We start from the raw sequence: 20,876 nt of genomic DNA on the forward strand, positions 1-20,876 counted from the left end.
AGTCACATTATTGCCAGTGGATCTAGTTCTTCAATATTGTGATTTCAATCATTAGGGACAGGCAAGTTCTCTAGCATTCTGCAGAATGTGCCTGTCCCTAGCTATTGAAACAGCTCCCCCACTGGCAGGAATATAGGTGGAGGACTCCCACATGGCTTAGAGGGAAAGGGGACTTGATATACCACCATTCTATGGTTTTTGCAACTACATTCAAAGCGGTTTACATACTATATTCAGGTACTTATTTGTACCAGGGTCAATGGAGGGTTAAGTGACTTGGAGGGGCATAATTGAACGAAAACGCCTATCTCCATGGGCGTTTATCTCCAAGAACGGGTCCGTGAAGGGGCGGACCGAACCGTATTTTGGGAAAAAATAGACGCCCATGTTTTATTCAACAATGTGTGAGCTGGGCGTTTTTGTTTTTCAGCGATAACGGAAAATGAAAGCGCCCAGCTCAAAAACGAATAAATCCAAGGCATTTGTTCATGGGAGGGGCCAGGATTCATAGTGCACTGGTCCCCCTTACATGCCAGGACATCAACCGGGCACCCTAGGGGGCACTTTTACAAAACCAAACAAAAAGGTAAAAGAGCTCCCAGGTGCATAGCACTCTTCCCTTGTGTGTTGAGCCCCCCAAATCCCCCTCAAAACCCACTGCCCACAAGTCTACACCATTACTATAGCCCTAAGGGGTGAAGGGGGGCACCTACATGTGGGTACAGTGGGTTTGGGGGGGTTGGACGACTAATAAGCATTAAGCAGCACAATTGTAACAGGTAGGGGGGATGGGCCTGGGTCCACCTGCCTGAAGTCCACTGCACCCCCTAACAACTCCTCCAGTGACCTGCATACTGCTGTCAGGGAGCTGGGTATGACATTTGAGGGTGAAAATAAAAAGTTGAGAAACTTCATTTTTTGTGGTGGGAGGGGGTTAGTGACCACTGGGCGAGTCAGGGGAGGTCATCCCCGATTCCCTCCAGTGGTCATCTGGTCATTTAGGGCACTTTTTGGGGCCTTATTCATGAAAAAACAGGGTCCAGGAAAAGTGTCCTAAATTCTAGCTAAAAAAGCATACTTTTTTCCCATTATCGGTGAAATGCGCCCATCTCTGTTCGGCAGATAACCACGCCCCAGTTCCGCCTTCGCCACACCTCTGACACGCCCCCATCAACTTTGACCGCATCCGCGACGGATTGCAGTTGAAAACGTTCAAAAATCGGCTTTCGATTATACCGCTTTATTCGTTTTTGTGAGATAAACGTCCATCTCCCGATTTAGGTCGGAACTTGGGCGTTTTTCTCGTTCGATTATAAGCAGGTTGGCCCAGAGTCACAAGGAGCTGCAGTGGGAATCGAACTTAGTTCCCAAGGATCAAAGTCCACTGCACTAACCACTAGGCTACTCCTCCACTTTTACTGTACTGTCTTTGTACTTACTGAGCCCTATGTTTTCGCTGTTAAGGTACTGTAAGAACAAAACTTAATACATTTCAGTAACATACCTTATTAGCCTTTGTATATAGTGTTCAACATGCAGTGAGAGACTAGATTTTGGAATGGCACTCAACCAGTAATGAATTACATTTTGTTCCTTTATTGTGCAACCTGAGGGGAAAAGCAGCTGCAGGGCAGGCAATGCGGCAGAGAAAGGTGCTGGAGGAAGGCTTCTGCTGGTGGGGTTTGGGGACTCCCACCAGCCAAACCAAAGGTCCTCAAGTCCTGTGTCTGCTCCTCCCCAGCCTCTAAAGGGTGCCCGGTGCCAGAGTTTTCTCTCTCTTGCTCCTGTCAGGACATGATCACCTGAGTCCCATCAGCGCTGGGCCCCCCTCGGAGGCCGGACCCCGGGGAATCTTGCCCTCTCCTCTCAGCTGCCCTGATATGACCACTATACAGATCTAAAAAAGGGGGCATGGAAATGGAGGGTCATGGGCAAAATGAGGGCATTCCTAAAATTAGTGCACATTATAGAATAACATGAAGATGCACCTGATTCAGCCAAGTACATTTGCACCATGTTTCAGTTGGTGCAAATGGCTGTGCCTAAGTTAAGCACGATTCCTGGGTGTAAGCACTACTCTATAAACCACACCTAACTTTAAGTGTGGCTTACAGAATAGTGCTTTTTTCAGCACTGATTTGTTTTTGGTGCCATATATAGAATCTAACCCCAATTGTGTGTGTAGTTATAAAATACTAGCACTTATGCACCATTAATTGGCATTTATGCATGTAAGTGCTAGGCCCTATTCCAAAATGTAGGTGCCAGAATTGTTTAGGGGGGTCTTTTACTAAGCAGTGGTAAGCCCTACACGGGCTTACCGCTTGCTAAATTGGAATTAGCACTGGGCTACCAAAGCAATCCGGTGGTAGTTCCCACCCACAGGGCATATCATTTCTGGCGCTACAAAAAATATTTTTGTTTTTGTAGCGCCAGTGTTTACCAGGCGGTAATTGGGCAGTGCTGCACACTGTCTGGTAACCGCCAGGTTAGCATGGGAGCCCTTACAGCCATCTCAGTGGGTGGGGGTAAGTGCTCCCCCAAAATGGCCATGTGGCAAGTGCTTCACTTGTCTCACGGCCATTTCTTTAAAGAAAACCAGCCTTTTACCTGCAGCTGTAAAAGGAGACCTCGGCACACATCAAAAACATGTGCAGATGCCAGCTCAGGCCCCCTTTTGACGCAACTTAGTAAAAGGACCCCCTTGTGTGTAAGTGTGAGGGGGTGTAAAAATGGGAAGAGTATGGGTACATTATGGGCGTGTCATCGAGATACGGCCATAACTTATAAGTACATAAGTAATGTCACACTGGGAAAAGACCAAGGGTCCATCGAGCCCAGCATCCTGTCCACAACAGCGGCCAATCCAGGCCAAGGGCACATGGCAAGCTTCCCAAACATACAAACATTCTATACATGTTATTCCTGAAATATTTAGGCACCAACACTTAAGACTGCTGTACCATTGACTTGACGTAACTGTTGGCACTTAACTTTAGTCATGTCAATATTAACTTATGCTATTATTCTATAATGGAATCTTGGCACCAAGATGCTGTTATAGAATTGACGTTAGGTGCATGGCATCGGAGTGTTTAAACCTTGGTGCCAATTTATAGAATTTCCATACTGTGTGTTATCGTTCAATGCGACACACTATTGACTGATAACATCCAGTATTTATTGATAGTATGCACTGTTTATCAATAGGCACCTCATTCTTCAATTGACTGAGCTATTGACAATCCAGTAAAGAACAATTTTATTTTGCTTTCCTATCATTTTGCACCCAGGAATTCTTACAAATCTTCTCATTCGTATTTAAATCTCCACTACCCCACATGTACCGGCCTCAAGTAAAAAACAAAAACAAAAAAAACAAAAAGGCACACAACTGCTTACAAAACAGTAGATAAAAAACAACAAAGCAGATTTTTGGAACTACTAGTGTGTATGATATATTTACATACACTTTTGATAGTTTATACCCCTGATGCAGCCTGAGGGCGAAACGTGGCCACGTCGGGTATTGTTCCAATAAATGCATTTGATTCCACCGGCCTCAAGTATAAAACCAGTTACGCATCTACCTTTCCCTATATCAGTGCTCGATTGTGGAATGGTTTACCAAAATCAGTAAAAGCTACTTATGACCAACCGACTTTCAGAATATCACTGAAGACCACCTTATTTAGAAAAGCTTACGCTAAAGTCCCGCATTGCATTAGTGACCCCTGAACTGTTACTGTTATAGGGACGTACTCTTTTGCACCTTTCTCTTTTCTTCCCCTCTGTCATTACTCACCAACTACTTCAACCTAAATGTATTTGATTGTTTGTTACTATTTATTTATTTATTGCATTTGTATCCCACATTATCCCACCTATTTGCAGGCTCAATGTGGCTTACATAGTTTTGTTATGACATTGTCATTCCAGAATATCAGATACAGTTAGTAGTGTGAAGAGATTAAGTAGGGCACATTGAGACTGCCCATGGGTGGGAAAATGTGGGATATAAATGCTCTAATTAAATAAATAAACACAATATGACAATGACATGGAAACTGCTGTTGACATTTCCCAGATCATTTCAAATGAATGCATATCTTTAATTCTGATAAGGTTCAACCTTGATATCCTTAAGATATACTAAATCACTGGTCAAATTGGTTAAGATGGAAGAACTTTCCAATGCTATTTATACAGTAACTCCTTGGGATTTAAGTAAAAATCAAAATACAGGTAAGGGAGGAGGAGATTTTTTATGCTTTAACCACCAACTAATGGGTCCTTTTACTAAGGTGCGCTAACGGATTTAGAATAAGCAAACTAAATAGTGTGCACTAAATGCTAAGAAGCTCATAGGTATGAAACGAGCTCCTTAGCATATAGCGTGTGCTAAATCTGTTAGCACACCTTAGTAAAAGGACCCCACAATCACTTTAAGTATTTATTAGTTCTGTATCTTTAGCAGATGGAGACTGACATGTCCAATAACACTGTTGCTGTTTGAAGGGGGGCAGACTGAGGAGTAATGTCATGAAGTATTTTTTCACGGAAAGGGTGGTAGATACGTAGAATGCCTTCCCGCGGGAGGTGGTGGAGATGAAAACGGTAATGGAATTTAAACATGCGTGAGATAAACACAAAGGAATCCTGTGTAGAAGGAATGGATCTATGGAACCTTAGCGGAGATTGGGTGCCGGTGCCGGTAATTGGAGAGTAAAACCAATGCTGGGCAGACTTCTACGGTCTGCATCCTGATCGTGGCTGAATAGATATGGATGGGCTGGAGTGTAAATTTTAAGAGGCTTCGATGTCAGCTTCAGAACATTTAGTACAGGAACAGTGCTGGGCAGACTTTTATGGTCTGTGCCCTGGGAAAGGCAGGGACAAAACAAACTCGGGTATACATTTAAAGTACATAAGTATTGCCATACTGGGAAAGACCAAAGGTCCATCAAGCCTAGCATCCTGTTTCCAACAGTGGCCAATCCAGGTCACAAATACCTGGCAAGATCCCAAAAAAGTACAAAACATTTTATACTGCTTATCCCATGCACGTACCATGTAAAATGAGTTTATCTTGTTGGGCAGACTGGATGCCGTCCTTTACTATGTTACTTGTTTCTTCAGAATGAGTTTTAACGCAGGGATTTATTTATTTTTTTCAGCTATCAAACTTCTCTAACCACTCACAATGATTTGTATATACCAGGCCTTAAATTCTCATTCAGCTCTGCATGGTGTCTACTCAAGGAAGAGTTTGAGATGATAGGAGGATAAACTGATAGATCATTTCTTCATGTCTTAGACAGCATTCTTTATAAGGTCATCATGTCTTGCCTAAAGGTAAAACAAGATTGAGAGTTCAAGAAAAGCATATGTGTTGGTGACATGCATCTTAGCTGCTCACAATGATGGTTTTATTTTATTTTATTTAAAATATCTATTAACTGCACTATCTCCACATTCTATGTGGTGTATAAAATCAACATGCTAACGCTGTTCATTTTTCTTTCTTAAAAATGCATTCTATTGTATTGTGGTCTTTGTTTAATAAAAGATTTCAAACATGGAAAAAAAATCTCTAAATGTATTGTGTTATGATTTGCTGAAGCAGCATTATTATTTTTTTATTTATTAAGGGGTCGATATTCAAAGCTAATTTTCAGTGGCATTTAGAGCCCCTTTTACCAAGCTGTGGCAAAAGGGGGCCTGCACTAGCATCAGCGTGTGTTTTTGATGTGCGTCAAGGCCCCCTTTTACCACAGCGGGTAAAAGGTAGGACTTTCTATTTTTAAAGAAATGGCTGTGAAGCAAGTGAAGCACTTGCCGCATGGCCATTTCGAGGGGGGAGAGGGGTAGAAGCCCTTACCACCACCCACTGAGGTGGCGGTAAAGGCTCCCACGCTAACCTAGCGGTACGCTGCACTGCCTAATTACCGCTGGGTACAAACTGGCGCTACAAAAAAATATATATTTTTGTAGTGCAGGATATGATGGCGTGCTGGAGGTAGGAAGTACTGCTTGGCTGCTGCGGTAGCCCTTTAGCAAGTGGTAAGCCTGTGTTGGGCTTACCACTGCTTTGTAAAAGGGGTCCTTAACCAGCTAAGTGCTGCTGAAATTCGCAGTTAGTGCCAATCTCAAAACTGGCTATGTTGGCGGCGTTCTGGGAATATGGAGCCCTTACGCAGCCAAGTTTAGCGCATAATTGGAACCACATAAAACCCTGTCCTATCTTTATGTGCTAACCCATGGCTGCTTAAGTGCTGAATATCAACTTAAGTGGCTATGTGTTAACTGACACAAATCGGGGGATGGCCGGCAATCTCCTGAACTTGGCCAAATCAGTAAAATGGAAAGCCAATTTTGACCGGTGCCAACTGCTTTCCGCCGCGGAGCCGGCCAAACTTCAAGGCAGGGTACAGAAGGCAGGACGGGGGGCGTGGTTAAGAGATGGCCTGTTTCGCCCGATAATGGAAAAAAGATGGCCGGCTCTGACGCGCATTTCGCTGGCTTCACTTGGTCCATTTATTTTTAGGACCAAGTCTCAAAAAAGTGCCCCAATTGACCAGATGACCACCGGAGTGAATCGGGGATCACCTCCCCTTACTTCCCCAGTGGTCACCAACCCCCTCCCACCCTAAAAAAATAAAAACTTTTTTTTTTGCCAGCCTCTATGCCAGCCTCAAATTCATACCCAGCTTCCTGACAGCAGTATGCAGGAACCTGGAGCAGTATTTAGTGGGTGCAGTGCACTTCAGGCAGGTGGACCCAGGCCCATCCCCCCCCCCTATCTGTTACACTTGTGGTGGTAAATGTTGAGCCCTTCAAAACCCCCAAAACCCACTGTACCCACATGTAGGTGTCCCCCTTCACCCCTTAGGGCTATGGTAGTGGTGTAGCGGGAGTGGGTTTTTTTGGGGGGGGGGATTTGGGGGGCTCAGCACACAAGGTAAGGGAGGTATGCACCTGGGAGCAATTTTTGAAGTCCACTGCAGTGCCCCCTAGGGTGCCCGGTTGGTGTCCTGGCATGTCAGGGGGCCCAGTGCACTATAAATGCTGGCTCCTCCCACAACCAAATGCCTTGCATTTAGCCGGGTTTGAGATCGCCGGCATTAGTTTCCATTATCACCGGAAACCGATGCCGGCCATCTCTAAAGCCAGCCCAAATGCTGACATTTGGCCAGCTCCAACCGTATTATCGAAACAAAAGATAGCCGGCTATCTTTTTCAATAATATGGTTCTGCCGCCGCTTTACGGCACCGGCCATATAGATGGCCGGCCATCTATTTGGCCGGCACCGTTCGATTATGCCCCTCCACAAGTCAACACAGAATTCTGCATTTTATTTCTTTGCACCGTCCCTATGGAATAATATATCCGAGGCTATCGGGATCAGAATTTTCGCTCACCAAATTTAAAAAGCAACTCAAAACTCACTTTTTTCATTTAGCTTTCCCATTTGGTGCTTCTTAGCTTCCCATTTAGTTCTTGTGATTCTGCTGGGCTTACTCCTGTTTGATTTGCACATATTGTAGCGTGAGATTTTTAACTGTATTTATATGATTGTTTGTGCCTGTGTGACTGGTTTCTTTCCTATTGCAACTGGCGTTCCTTTTCTTGATGTATTATGTAAAGGCAATATATCAAGTGTTTTTTTTCTTTAAATAAACATAATAGCAGAAACAGAACTATTGTTTTTGCACTTTTCCCATCACTCATGTACATAGTCTATTGCACTTCATCCAGGCAATGTACCCTTTCTAAAGTAGTAGTAATCACTCACATGCTGGCACTTCTTGTGAAATAGCATCACTCCTAAGGTTCAGGTCTCAGCTCTTTGTACCCTGGCTGATGCTGGAACAAGCTAGGTCAGAGCCTAACAATCTCAAATCTACAGCAGCACAGTGGAAACATTTCAGCTGTTAAATGGTGCTTACATAAGTATTGCCATACTGGGACAGACCGAAGGTCCATCAACCCCAGCATCCTGTTTCCAACAAAGGCCAATCCAGGTCACAAGTACCTGGCAAGATCCCAAAACAGTACAATACATTTTATGCTGCTTATTCTAGAAATAAGCAGTGGATTTTCCCCAAATCCATTTTAATAATGGTCTATGGACTTTTCCTTTAGGAAGTCATCCAACCCTTTTTTAAAACCCACTAAGCTAATCACTTTTACTACATTCTCTGGCAATGAATTCCAGAGTTTAATTACATGTTGAGTGAAGAAATATTTTCTCCAATTCACTTTAAATTTACTACTTTCTAGCTTCATTGCTTGCCCCCTAGTCCTAATATTTTTAGAAAGAGTAAACAAGCGATTCACGTCAACCCGTTCCACTCCACTCATTATTTTATAGACCTCATGGGCGTAGACTGGGGGGGGCGAGGGGGGGCATTGCCCCCCAAACGACGACGATCTGCAGCGGCGAACTGGTGGGCGGGGCACCACTTCAATAGTAAAAGCAGCAAGCACTAAGCAGGTCCGACGACAAGCCCAGCATTCCCCTCCCCTCTTCAGCCTGCAGCCCGCCTCCGCAGGGCTTCTATTGCTCCAATTTGCTGCCAATTTGCAATTTGCTGGCAATTTGGACCAATAGAAGCCCTGCAGAGGCGGGCTGCAGGCTTCTCTTAAATGCCTGCAGCAGCCGCGCCCCGCCCCCGCCTGAGACTGGGAGAGAGAAGACGTTTGACGACGTGAGTGACGTCACGAGCAGCCTGCCTGAGCGAGCCTGCTGCCTGATCTTGTGCAGCTTCCGGGAGAGCGGATTCGTGGAGGCGCCACTACCGCCAACAACATTGCCCTCACTGCTTGCACTGGTAGAGGCCCCTGGTAGAAGCGAAGGACACTCAGCCACCAGCAAACTCTCAGACATAGCGCGAAGTCCCCTGCGTTTTCTAGGAAAGTTGCACTGCATTCACCTGGCCACGTGTCACCACCGGAATACAAACAAGGCAGGCAGAAAAGTCGCGGGGTGTTCGGCTGTTGTGCAGGAAAGAGGCTGAGCCTGGATAGAACGGAGCCGGTCGGTGTGAGCAAATCCCAAGAGTCACTGCTGTGGATGTGGATTAGCTGGTAGGAGGGAGGAAGGGAGACTGGACTTGGGGAAAGGAGGAGAGACACTGGACCGTGAATGGATGGTAAGAGGAAGGGAAGAGAAAAGAGAGTGTCAGGGAGACAGAGAAGCGAGATTCTGGTCAGCGAGGGAGCATAGAGACAGGGACACAAAGGGACAGTGCTGGACACAGAGGGGATAAGGACACATAGGGATAATGCTGGAAGGGAAAAAGGGATATTGGAAGATGCTGGACATAGGGTGAGTAAGAAGACAGGGGAGATGCTGGAAATGGGTGAAGAAGACAGGAAGGGAGAGAAAAAATAGGAGATGGACTGGAGATCTTGTAAAGAAAGTTAAGGAAGCAGAAACAGGATGGGCAGGGGAGAGAGGAGAATTGCTGGACAACAGGGATTGATGGAGGGGACAGGGGAGAGAGGAAATTTGCTGGAGATGGATGGAGGAGAAGGCAGGGGAGAATGGAGAGTTGCTGGATAGATGGATGGAGAGGAGGGCAGGGGAGAGAATAGAAATCGCTGGACATGGAGCGGAGGGCAGGGGAAGGAGGAGAATTGCTGGGCATGGATGGATGGAGGGAAAGGGGAGAGAGGAAATTTGCTGGATATGGATGGATGGATGGAGGAGAGGGCAGGGGAGAATGGAGAGTTGCTGGGCGGATGGATGGAGGGAGGGGATAGAAGTCAGGAAGGAGATGCACATGGATGGAGGGAAGAGAGGAGAAATGCTGGACATGGATGGAGTGGAGGGCAGGGAAGAGAGGAGAAATGTTGGACAAGGATGGAGGGAAGGAAAGACAAAGGAAGGAGATGCACATGGATGGAGGGGAAGGGAGAGAGGAGAAATGCTGGACATGGATGGAGGAGAGAGAAGACAGAGGAAGTAGATGCACATGGATGGAGGGGAGTGAGGAGAAATGCTGGATATGGATGGAGGGAAAACTGCTGAGTTTAAGGGCTGGTTTGGAACACGTTGAGGGCAGATACTGAAACTCGAGGAAGGATAGGGACAGGGCTATAGATGGTAGACAGGACGCATAAGGACACAGGAGGATGGTGCACATGGTGAGAGAAAAAATATCAAATGGAAAGAAGACGGGGGGTCACGTGATGGTAAGAGCCTGAGCGGACGCCTGTTGGCTCGGCTCCTCTCCCCTTTTACAAAAAGCACGTTTTTATGCAGACATTCCGCGCTGAAAAATAAACCAAATCGCGGGTGAGTGGTGTGGAACAGCAGGGATTTAAAGAACGAGAGGGAAGAGGAGAGGGAATGCCGGTGAAATCGTTGCGAGAGAGACGCGAAAAGTTGAGTGTGGCTGCAAAGAAAATGGCGTCCTCAGCTTCTTCTTCCTCCGCTTCCCCCACCAGCATGGCTCCCTCACCAACGGGACCACTAATAGCGTCAGGAATACAAGAGGACACGGTACAAGTTTCTATGAGGCATTTGTCCCAGCTTTTAGATGACAAACTGGCTAAACTCCATGAGGGAGTAGAAGAAATCAAAGACAGCGTCGCGGGACACGCGGTGCGGATTCAACACGCGGAGGAGCGCATCTCGGCACAGGAAGATCTTTTGTCAGCAGCGGAAACCCGGATAGGAACGCTGGAGGCACAGGTTAAAATTCTCCTTGACCGGGTAGAAGATCAAGACAACAGGGGCCGCAGAAATAATTTGCGCATTATAGGAGTCCCTGAAACAGTGCCTGAGAGCGACTTACGTGAGCTGACCGAGAGTTGGTTACCGAAGGCTCTAGGGCTATCATCGGAGGCGGGAGGTGTTCAAGTAGAAAGAGTGCACAGAATTGGAAATCGTAGAGAGGAATCTGGAAGAGCGAGACCTGTTATTGCCAGGTACTTAAACTATGCGATCAAAGCTAGGATTTTGGAACTTTTCAAAAAGTAGAAAATGCTGGAATATAAAGGAGCAAAGATTCTACTCTTTCAGGATTTCTCGGTAAGAGTAACGGAGCAGAGGAAACTTTTGGCACCATATTGCTCCAGATTATACAATAAAGGAATCAAGTTTGCTTTCCAGTACCCAGCCAGGGTGAGAGTTACGCACGACAACCGCACGATCACTCTCACTAAGCCGGAAGAGCTGCAAGCGTTCCTGGACAAGCTACCCCCAGATCCATAGGAGCTGAAGAGGGCGGCCTGCAGTCTCGTGCTCAATGGGAACCAGACGCTAATGTGTTGGAGGCACGGTTGGTGCGTGGGACAGCGCTGTGGCGATTTTGAAATTATTTAGATTTAAGCTAAGAAAAACTGCTAAGTTGTCAGCTGCGGTGGGGAACCAAACCTATGCGCGAGGAGCATCGAGGAATGGAGGCAGTGTGGAGGTACAGAGGAGGAGCAGCGGGGCCTCAGCAAGAGACGTAAATTGCAAGCAGGGCTCGGCAAGCGTGTGGACAGCTTTTTGTTTTTAGTCCTAAACTTTTCATTACTCTGTTCTCTTGGTTTTCTCATAAACGATCACAAGACTGACACCCTTATCTCTGATACTACACTTAACGATCTGCAAGGTGTTTACAAAGCTGAACTAATTGAAAAAGATCTGGGAAGAGTCGCAGATGGTCGGCTGGATTTTCTGCATATGAGAAGAGAACAGAGAGCTGGGCAGAAGTGGTTCCTGCTGTGCAGCGAAGTTACGTTATGCAGGTTGGGGATATGCTGTTTAATGGTCTGTTAGTTAATTTGTTATTTCTCTAGCCTGTGGGGGGAAAGAACAAAAAACTCATTGTCAATCGGACGAGGAGTGTACAAAGAGATGGGCAGAGGAGGTTTCCCCGCTGTGCAATGCAGTTCAGTTAGGCATGTTGGGGATATGCTGTTTAATGATTTGTTAATTAATCTGTTGTTCTTATAACCTGTTGGGGGGAAACCAAAAACGATTATACACCAATGTCAAGCGGACAAATGATTTAACAGAGGTGCTGTGGGGGGGGGGGGGCGGGAGCACTATGTTAGTGGGTATACATAAGGGAGCTGGGTGGGACAGAGGATGAATGTGGAAGGGGAGCGAAAGGGGGGCAAGTGTGCAAGGGGGGTTGGATGCGTGGGTGGATGAAGGAGGAGAGACTGGAGGGGGAGGGGGGAGGAAGGGATAGGGGGGAGGGAGAGTATGAGGGGAAAGTCGTGGGAGGGGATAGGAGGGAAGAGGGGAGATGGTGGAAGGGTAATCATTGCAATGTCAGTGGAAATAAGGGGATGGGAAAGGGAAGGGAACAAGCGGAATTGGTGCTGAACGTCACTGAACCTGAGCAGTATGGAGTGAGGAGTGCAGGGGAGACAATTTTTGTAATGATGTTGATAGCAAGTGTTCCTGAGGCGGTCAGCTGGGACGCCGCCAGGGGGACAAGTGGACAGATCTACTATTACAATGGCACGATGGGTGGGGCTAAATGACTAGTTTAAGGGTGGCTACATTGAATGTAGACGGCATTCATTCGCCTATCAAACGATCTAAAATCCTCCAATATAGTAAGCATATGAAAGTGGATGTATTATTAGTACAGGAAACACACTTATCGTCCTCGGAGCATTTAAAATTAAAACAGAGGTGGGTCGGAGAACTGGTGTCTGCATCCTTTAATAGCCGGCAAAGGGGGGTGGCCATACTCATTGATAAAGGTTTGGACTCCAGCCGACACCGGACCATACAAGACCCAGAAGGGAGGTTTGTTATTTGGGCAGGAGTTCTTCAAGGGAGTAAAGTAGCTCTGTGTTCGGTGTATGCGCCCAATGTTTACTCACAGAAATTCTTTGCTTCTCTACTGGCGGCTCTGGTTACAGTTAGTGACTATCAACTGATAGTGGGGGGAGATTTTAATATCACAGCAGACCCTCTAGTGGATTGTAACCCCCCAAAGAAAAGACCCAAGGATTTCGATGGGAAGGGGGTGGGAATACTGCAAAATGAGCTGGGAATGGTGGACATATGGAGAGCCATGCATCCGGACGATAGGAACTATACTTTTTACTCTCATGTGCATGGAGTCCGGGCGCGATTGGACTACTTACTGATATCTCCTTCCCTTTTCTCGCAAACTCACAAGGTAGACATTGAGGCGGAAGCGGTATCTGATCATGGTATGGTATGGGCTGACCTAGGCAGTTTAAAGGGAAGGGTAGTGTCTGGATGGAGAATGAATCCTACGTTATATTTGGACAAAGAGTTTAGGCCCTTTTTAATTAAAGAGTGGCAGAATTATTTGGTGGACAATAATTCGCAAGATACGGACCCCGTAGTATTTTGGGAAGCGGGGAAAGCAGTAATGAGGGGTAAAATTATAGAATACACTTCCCGAATGAGGAAACAACAGGATGGGGAGCTCCTCTCTAAGCTTAAACAACTACAGAAAGCTCGGGTTGCGGCTCTAAGCGGGGACCAGGCGTCGAGAGATAGCTTTCAAGAATTAAAAGACAAAATTAACTTCATTTTGCACCAAAGAGCCATGAGGGATATTCAACTATACAAACACAAGCTTCATAGATGGGGAAATAAGGCGGGGAAGCTGTTAGCAAGCTTAGTACGCAACAGGCCTGCGAAGCAAGTAATCTCTCGTATCAAGCTGAGGACAGGAAGGGTGTGTGAAACAGAAGCAGAAATTCAAGCGGCATTTGTGGACTTCTATCAATCGCTGTACGATGCGGGAGCTTGCAACGCAGCCCAGCGTGAGGAGTTTTTTAAAGGTCTGAACCTCCCATCCCTGGCCCCGGACCACCTAGCTGCTCTGAATGCACCTATACAGGGAGAGGAAATTCAAGCCGCCCTTAAGAGACTTAAACTAGCGAAGGCTCCTGGGCCGGATGGGCTGGGACCCGAATTCTATAAGATTTTGGGGGAATATATGATGGGTCCTTTCAGAGACTTAGGGCAGGCGCTGATGTCACCAGGACAAGCAGTGGGTGACCTGACTCATGCCACTATAGTAGTGTTACCCAAGCCAGGACGGGACAAAGAGCAGCTGGGGTCATATAGGCCAATTTCTCTCTTAAATCAAGATATTAAGATGTTTGCCAGCATCCTGGCCGCTAGACTGGGACGAGTCCTTCCCTCATTGATTCATAGCGATCAGACTGGTTTTGTCCCTGGTAGATATGCATCTACGAACATCCTGAGGGCACTGAGTGTCATGAAGAATACGGGAGGGAAGCCTGGAGATGCCATTATTGCAAGTTTAGATGCGGAGAAAGCATTTGATAAAATATTGTGGGATCATTTGTTTTGGATCCTACCGCAGTTTGGCATCTTTGGGGAATTCTTATCCGGAGTGCGTGCTCTCTATAGCAGGCCTACAGCCCAGATTTTGATCAATGGTATCTTGTCCCAATCATTTGCCCTGGAAAGGGGGACCAGACAGGGCTGCCCTCTGTCACCTATGCTTTTTGTTTTAGCTCTTGAGCCACTGGCCTGCAAAATTCGGCAGTTAGGAGCATTACAGGGGATCCAAGTGGGGAAACAAATTTATAAGGTCAACCTCTTTGCAGACGACATGCTCATTTTTCTGGGCTGTGCATCTAAGGGCCTTCCCCTACTTATTGATTTAATAAAGCAATTTGGGTCTTTTTCGGGACTTCAGATTAACTTCGAAAAGTCAGAGGCGATGGCGCTATCTGCAGACTGTGCCTGCAGGCAGATTTCAAACTTCCCTCTTGCGTGGTCTACAGGAACCTTGAAGTATTTGGGAGTATACTTAAACCTGGATTTCAACTTAATGTATAGAAGAAACGTTACCGATAGGCTGGAGACTATTCGTCAATTATGTGGTAGGTGGAGGGATTATCCTATATCTTTCCTAGGCAGAGTGGCATTGGTGAAAATGGTGCTCTTTCCTAAGGTTTTGTATCCGCTTCAGATGATGCCTCTATGGATCAAGAGCAGGGATGAAAGTATATTCCGGGGAGTAATTTCTTCCTTTATTTGGGGCCACAGGAGAGCGCGTATTGGGTATCATAAGTTAACAAGGACTAGGAAAGAGGGAGGGGTCAAGCTACCGGATCTTCGGCTCTATAATGTGGCATCATTACTGAGATGGATACATGAAATGCACAAGGGGGTACGCGTGTTTGCCTCTGAAGACGTGTGGGAGAATGAGGCCGCGCCGTTTTCGGTTTTTTCAGTTCTCCACAATCTAGGAGCATCTGTTAAGATATCTCCGCTTATGAGGCCGCTACGCTTGGCTTGGCAGTGGTGGAGGGGGAGGGTAGGTGGGGCGGGAGGACCCTCCCCCTTCCTAGAGGTGCAGAACAATCCTAGGTTCCCTGCAGGGCAGGGGAAATCGCACATGTCAAAATGGGTTCAACTGGGGTGCCGGTATGTAGGTCAGCTCATAGAAGTGGGAGATGGTAGACCCCCTTCCTTCTCGGTGTGTCAATCTAGGTGGGGGCTGCCTTCACAGCTCACTTTCTCTCACTTGCAACTTGTCCATTATATGCATTCTTTGAAAAGTCCAGGCAATGTGTATCCAACTTTCACTAAGCTAGACAAGGAATTTATGCAGCTCCCGTCAGAAACTAATAGGTTGTCTTACTGGTATGGGTTGGGGTTGGCTTGGCGCCCAGTGCCGTTCTATGTTCAGTTGGCACAGCAATGGAGCGCACTGATAGGGAAGGAGATATCAGAGCGAGCACTCTCCAGGTGTTTCCATTTGGCTTTTAAAATCACACCCAACGTGGGACTCCATGAAACACAATTCAAAATTCTCCATATTGCCTATGTCACCAGATGCAAGGGTAAGAGGCTGGGTCTCTGGGATTCAGATGGTTGTGTGAAATGCCACAGGGGTAAAGGTACAATCATACATCATTTTTTAGAATGTTGGGTGCTGCGAGATTTCTGGAAGGGTGTTCTGGCACGGCTGGAGGGAACTCTTCAGGCTCAATTAGAATGGTCCTATGACATATTAATATTAGGCTCTGATGCCGACCTTGTGGAACAGGGGTTATCGGCATCTCAATGTAAATTTGTCCTTCTGGCTTTAGTGCTAGCAAAAAGAGTTATTTTACAACATTGGATTGACGCAACACCGCCCCCTCTAGCTAAATGGCAGGCTAGCATGACACAGATGGCAGGATGGGAACAGGGGGACATGGATACGGACATACATCGAGTAAGGGATGCTGACTATATAGAATTATGGAGGAAATGGAGGGTGCTGATATCATAGGCGCCCACTCCATCGTGCTCGCACATTACTCGCTCACTAATTGGAGCATCGCTACTAACATTGCACAATTCCAGTAGATTTAGTATCAGACCCGAGGAGAGGGGGATAGGTAGGGGGGGAGGGACAAGGGTAGGGGGGGAGGGAAGGGAGGGAGGGTGGGTTCCTGGAAGGGGGAGGGATAAACACAAAAAAAGAAGAGGAGAGGCAGCCTGTTTCAGTCGCAGGACAAGTACCTGGTCCGCAAACGGGATGGAGTGCACACATGCAGAGCATTCTGGTTAGGTTTGTTTCCAGTAAGAGGCATTTACCAATATGTATCACAGGTTTGCAATTGTGTATTTGGACTATGGAAATTGTTTTTGCTGTCTGTACCTTTGGGAATGTGTGTTTTCCCTATACTCTTGTATGGTTTGTTTCTCTTCACAATAAAAACAATTAAAAAAAAAAAAAAGGAAAGAAGACACTGCATAAAACAGAAGACACTGGGACCAAAGCGAATAGAAAAACTAAATGATCAGACAACAAAGGTAGAAAAAAGTATTTTATTCAGAATTTATTAATTGGAATATGTCAGCTTTTGGAAATGTGCATCTGTGATATTTTGCATATAAGTTTCAATTTTTCTGGTATTGCTGCATGCTGAGTCTGACTTCTTGAGCTAACTTTCCAGTTCAGTATTTTGCCTTCATATTTTTTGATTTCTAGTTCCTTGTGTCATGTCTGTTGTGTCATGTGTTTTTCATGTGTGATCAAGGTGCAGTATTCTGCTAGCGTGTAGTATTTGCAGCCCTTTTTGTTTTGCTTTTTTTTCACGAGGTAGTGTATTGGTGTTTTAGAGCTTGGTGTAATTACAGTTTTGCCTTTTCACGCATAAGGTTGTAGCTCGTCCTGTCCTTGTGCTGTTATGGTTTAGTAAGGGTATGAGTGTGTTTTTGCACAAGTTTGTGTATAGCGTTTTGCAGTGGAGAGATTGTGTGTTGGCCTTACTGAGGTGGCACCAAAACATCAGAAAGGGTATAGAGCCTAAATCATGACACACTACCTCTTGAAGGATCTACATATAGAGCCTATGCATTTCTAAGGTCAACACTGGTATGGTATGGGAAAGGGGGTAGGGAAATACTACTGGAGATGAAGAGGGAGTGCTGGGTAAGGAGGAAAGAAGGAAGGAAGGAAGGAAGGAAGGGAGAAAGGGCTGGCTTGATATCTCATACATATTCATTATGGTTATTCCCCAAAAAAGCCAGCTCTCTTTCCCTTCCTTCCTCCATATTAGCATATTCATTTGCATATGTATATATGCAAATGAATATGCTAATATGCTCTGCCCCATCCTTTGCCCCCCCAAATGAAACAGTCAAACTACGCCTATGTATAGACCTCTATCATATCTCCCCTCAGCCGTCTTTTCTCCAAGCTGAAAAGCCCTAGCTGCTTTAGCCTTTCCTCATAGGGAAGTCGTCCCATCCCGTTTATCATTTTTGTCTCCCTTCTCTGTACCTTTTCTAATTCCACTATATCTTTTTTTGAGATGTGGTGACCAGAATTGAACACAATATTCAAGGTGCAGTCGCACCATGGAGCGATACAAAGGCATTATAATGTCTTCATATTTGTTTTCCATTCCTCTCCTAATAATACCTAACATTCTATTTGCTTTCTTACCGGCCACCACACACTGAGCAGAGTGTTTCAACATATTATCAACGATGACGCCTAGATCCCTTTCCTGGTCGGTGACTCCTAATGTGGAACCTTGCATTACATAACTATAATTTGGGCTCCTCTTTCCCACATGCATCACTTTGCACTTGCTTACATTAAAAGTCATCTGCCATTTAGATGCCCAGTCTCCCAGTCTCATAAGGTCCTCTTATTTTTTTTCACAATCCTGTTGCGATTTAACAACTTTGAATAACGTTGTGTTGTCAGCAAATGGAATTACCTCACTAGTTACTCCCATCTCTAGATCATTTATAAATATGTTAAAAAGTAGCGGTCCCAGCAAAGACCCCTGGGGAACCCCACTATCTACCCTTCTCTATTGAGAATAGTGACTTTAACCCTACTCTCTGTTTTCTATCTTTTAACCAGTTTTTAATCCACAATAGGACACTACCTCCTATCCCATGACTTTCCAATTTCCTCTGGAGTCTTTCATGAGGTACTTTGTCAAAAGCCTTTTGAAAATCCAGATACACAATGTTTGTGCACCCCTTCAAAGAAATGTAATAGATTTGTGAGGCAAGATTTCCCTTCACTAAATCCATGTTGACTTTGTCTCATTAATCCATGCTTTTGAATATGCTCAGTAATTTTGTTCTTTATAATAGTCTCTACCATTTTGCCCGGCACTGACATCAGGCTCACCAGTCTATAATTTCCTGGATCACCTCTGGAACCTTTTTTAAATATCAGCGTTACATTGGCCACCCTTCAATCTTCTGGATCCATGCTTGATTTTAAAGATAAATTACATATTACTATTACTAACAATAGTTCATTTTTCAATTCTATCAGTACTCGGGGATGAATACAATCTGGTCCAGGAGATTTTCTGCTCTTCAATTTGTCAAATTGCACAATTACATCCTCCAGGTTTATAGAGATTTCATTCAGTTTCTCCAACTCATCAGCTTTGAATACCACTACTGGCAGCGGTATCTCTCCCAAATCTTCCTTGGTGAAGACTGAAGCAAAGAATTCATTTAATCTCTTCACTATGGCTTTGTCTCCCCTGATTGCCCCTTTTACCCCTTGGTAAAATTATTTTGACGGCTTCTTGCTTTTAATATACCTAAAAAAAATTTTACTATGTGTTTTTGCCTCCCATGCTTAATAGAAAACATCTGCCTGGACCTACTACCATAGGGAAACAAAGTTCTACAGAACAGGTTATCCCAGTACTGTTATTAATGATAAGCAAGCAGTGTCATTAATACATCTAATAACAGCTGGGAAAACATACTAACATTAAGGGGTCCGTTTACTAAGCTGCGGTAAAAATTGGTCTTAGTGTGCCATTTCCACTAAGACCATTTTTAACACAGCCATAAAAAGCTTATTAATTTCATTAATGGCTGTGCGGTACCGTTACCATCAATGTGCAGCCATTTTTTTAAAAAATTGCCACGTGACCACTTACTGTCATCTAAAGTTCTCCTGTATTAACTGTGTGCTAAATAAATAAATATGACCATGTTACTCCACACCTGTTGTTTCTTTCTCTATAACATCAGCAAAATCCATCCCTTCCTCTCTGAGCACTCTACCAGAACCCTTATCCACACTCTTATCACCTCTTGCCTTGATTATTGCAACCTGTTTCTCACCGGCCTCCCACTTAGCCATCTCTCTCCTCTTCAATAAGTCCAAAACTCTGCTGCGTGACTAATTTTCCGCCAGAGTCACTATGTTCACATTAGCCCTCTCCTCAAGTCACTTCACTGGCTCCCTATCCGTTTCCACATTCAATTCAAACTTCTCTTACTGACCTATAAGTGCATTCACTCTACTGCTCCCCAGTACCTCTCCACTCTTGTCTCTCCCTATGCCCCCCCCCCCCTCAGGTACTCCATTCTGTGGATAAATCTCTCTTGTCTGTCCCCTTCTCCTCTACTGCTAATTCCAGACTCCATTCCTTTTATCTTGCTGCACCTCACACCTGGAATAGACTTCCCGAGCCTGTACGTCTAGCCCCATCTTTGGCTGTTTTCAAATCCAGGCTAAAAGCCCACCTCTTTAATGCTGCTTTTGACTCCTAACCACTACTCACTTGCCCTGTACCCTTTTATCCCGACCTCTTTAATTCCCTTACCTCTTAGTTGTTCTGTCTGTTTACTTGTCATATTTAGATTGTGAGCTCTTTGAGCAGGGACTGTCTTTTTTCATGTTTGGTGTACAGCGCTGCGAATGCCTTGTAGCGCTATAGAAGTGATAAGTAGTAGTAGTATCTTAAGGAAGTCCACTGGCTTCCAGTAAGCCACCATATTACCTATAAACTTTTTCTACTTGTCTTCAAAACATTGCAAACAGAACAACCCCTCTGTCTCTTCTGCTACCCTGTTCCTTACTGCCCGGCTCGAACACTGAGATCAGCACAACAAACTTAATTAGTCATCCCAAGCTATAGTGAGATAATTCACAAGCATACAAGACACAGTACAGACATCGCTTGAGGAATTTAAGAATGACTTAAAAACCTTGGAAAACTCTAGAAGATACTGTGTGTTTTTCCTCATGTTTTTCCTCTTTCACATCTGTCCTATTTAATATTGTAGTTCTACACCCTTTCCTTTAGGTAATGCCTAAATGTCTACACCCAGAAGGTCTCCCATAGGACGGGATAGTAAATAACTAATAAACTTGAAACTAGATGTGCTAACTGGTCAGCCCAGGAACACCCCCTCTATGACCCTGACACGCCTTCTGAAAAAAATTCTAAAAAGATCATTACCATATGCTAGCCATGTGCACATGCCTAAACTAACGTGGAATGCTTTAGCGTGTCCTATGTTAGGCTTTTTTTTTTTTTTGCTGCATTAGGCATGTATTAGCATCTAACTTAGCTTAGTAAAAGGACCCCTTAGTGATGGGATTTTCCTGAACTCTGCAACTGC

Source organism: Microcaecilia unicolor, chromosome 2, assembly GCF_901765095.1.
Source record: "Microcaecilia unicolor chromosome 2, aMicUni1.1, whole genome shotgun sequence".
NCBI classification, from domain to species: domain Eukaryota; kingdom Metazoa; phylum Chordata; class Amphibia; order Gymnophiona; family Siphonopidae; genus Microcaecilia; species Microcaecilia unicolor.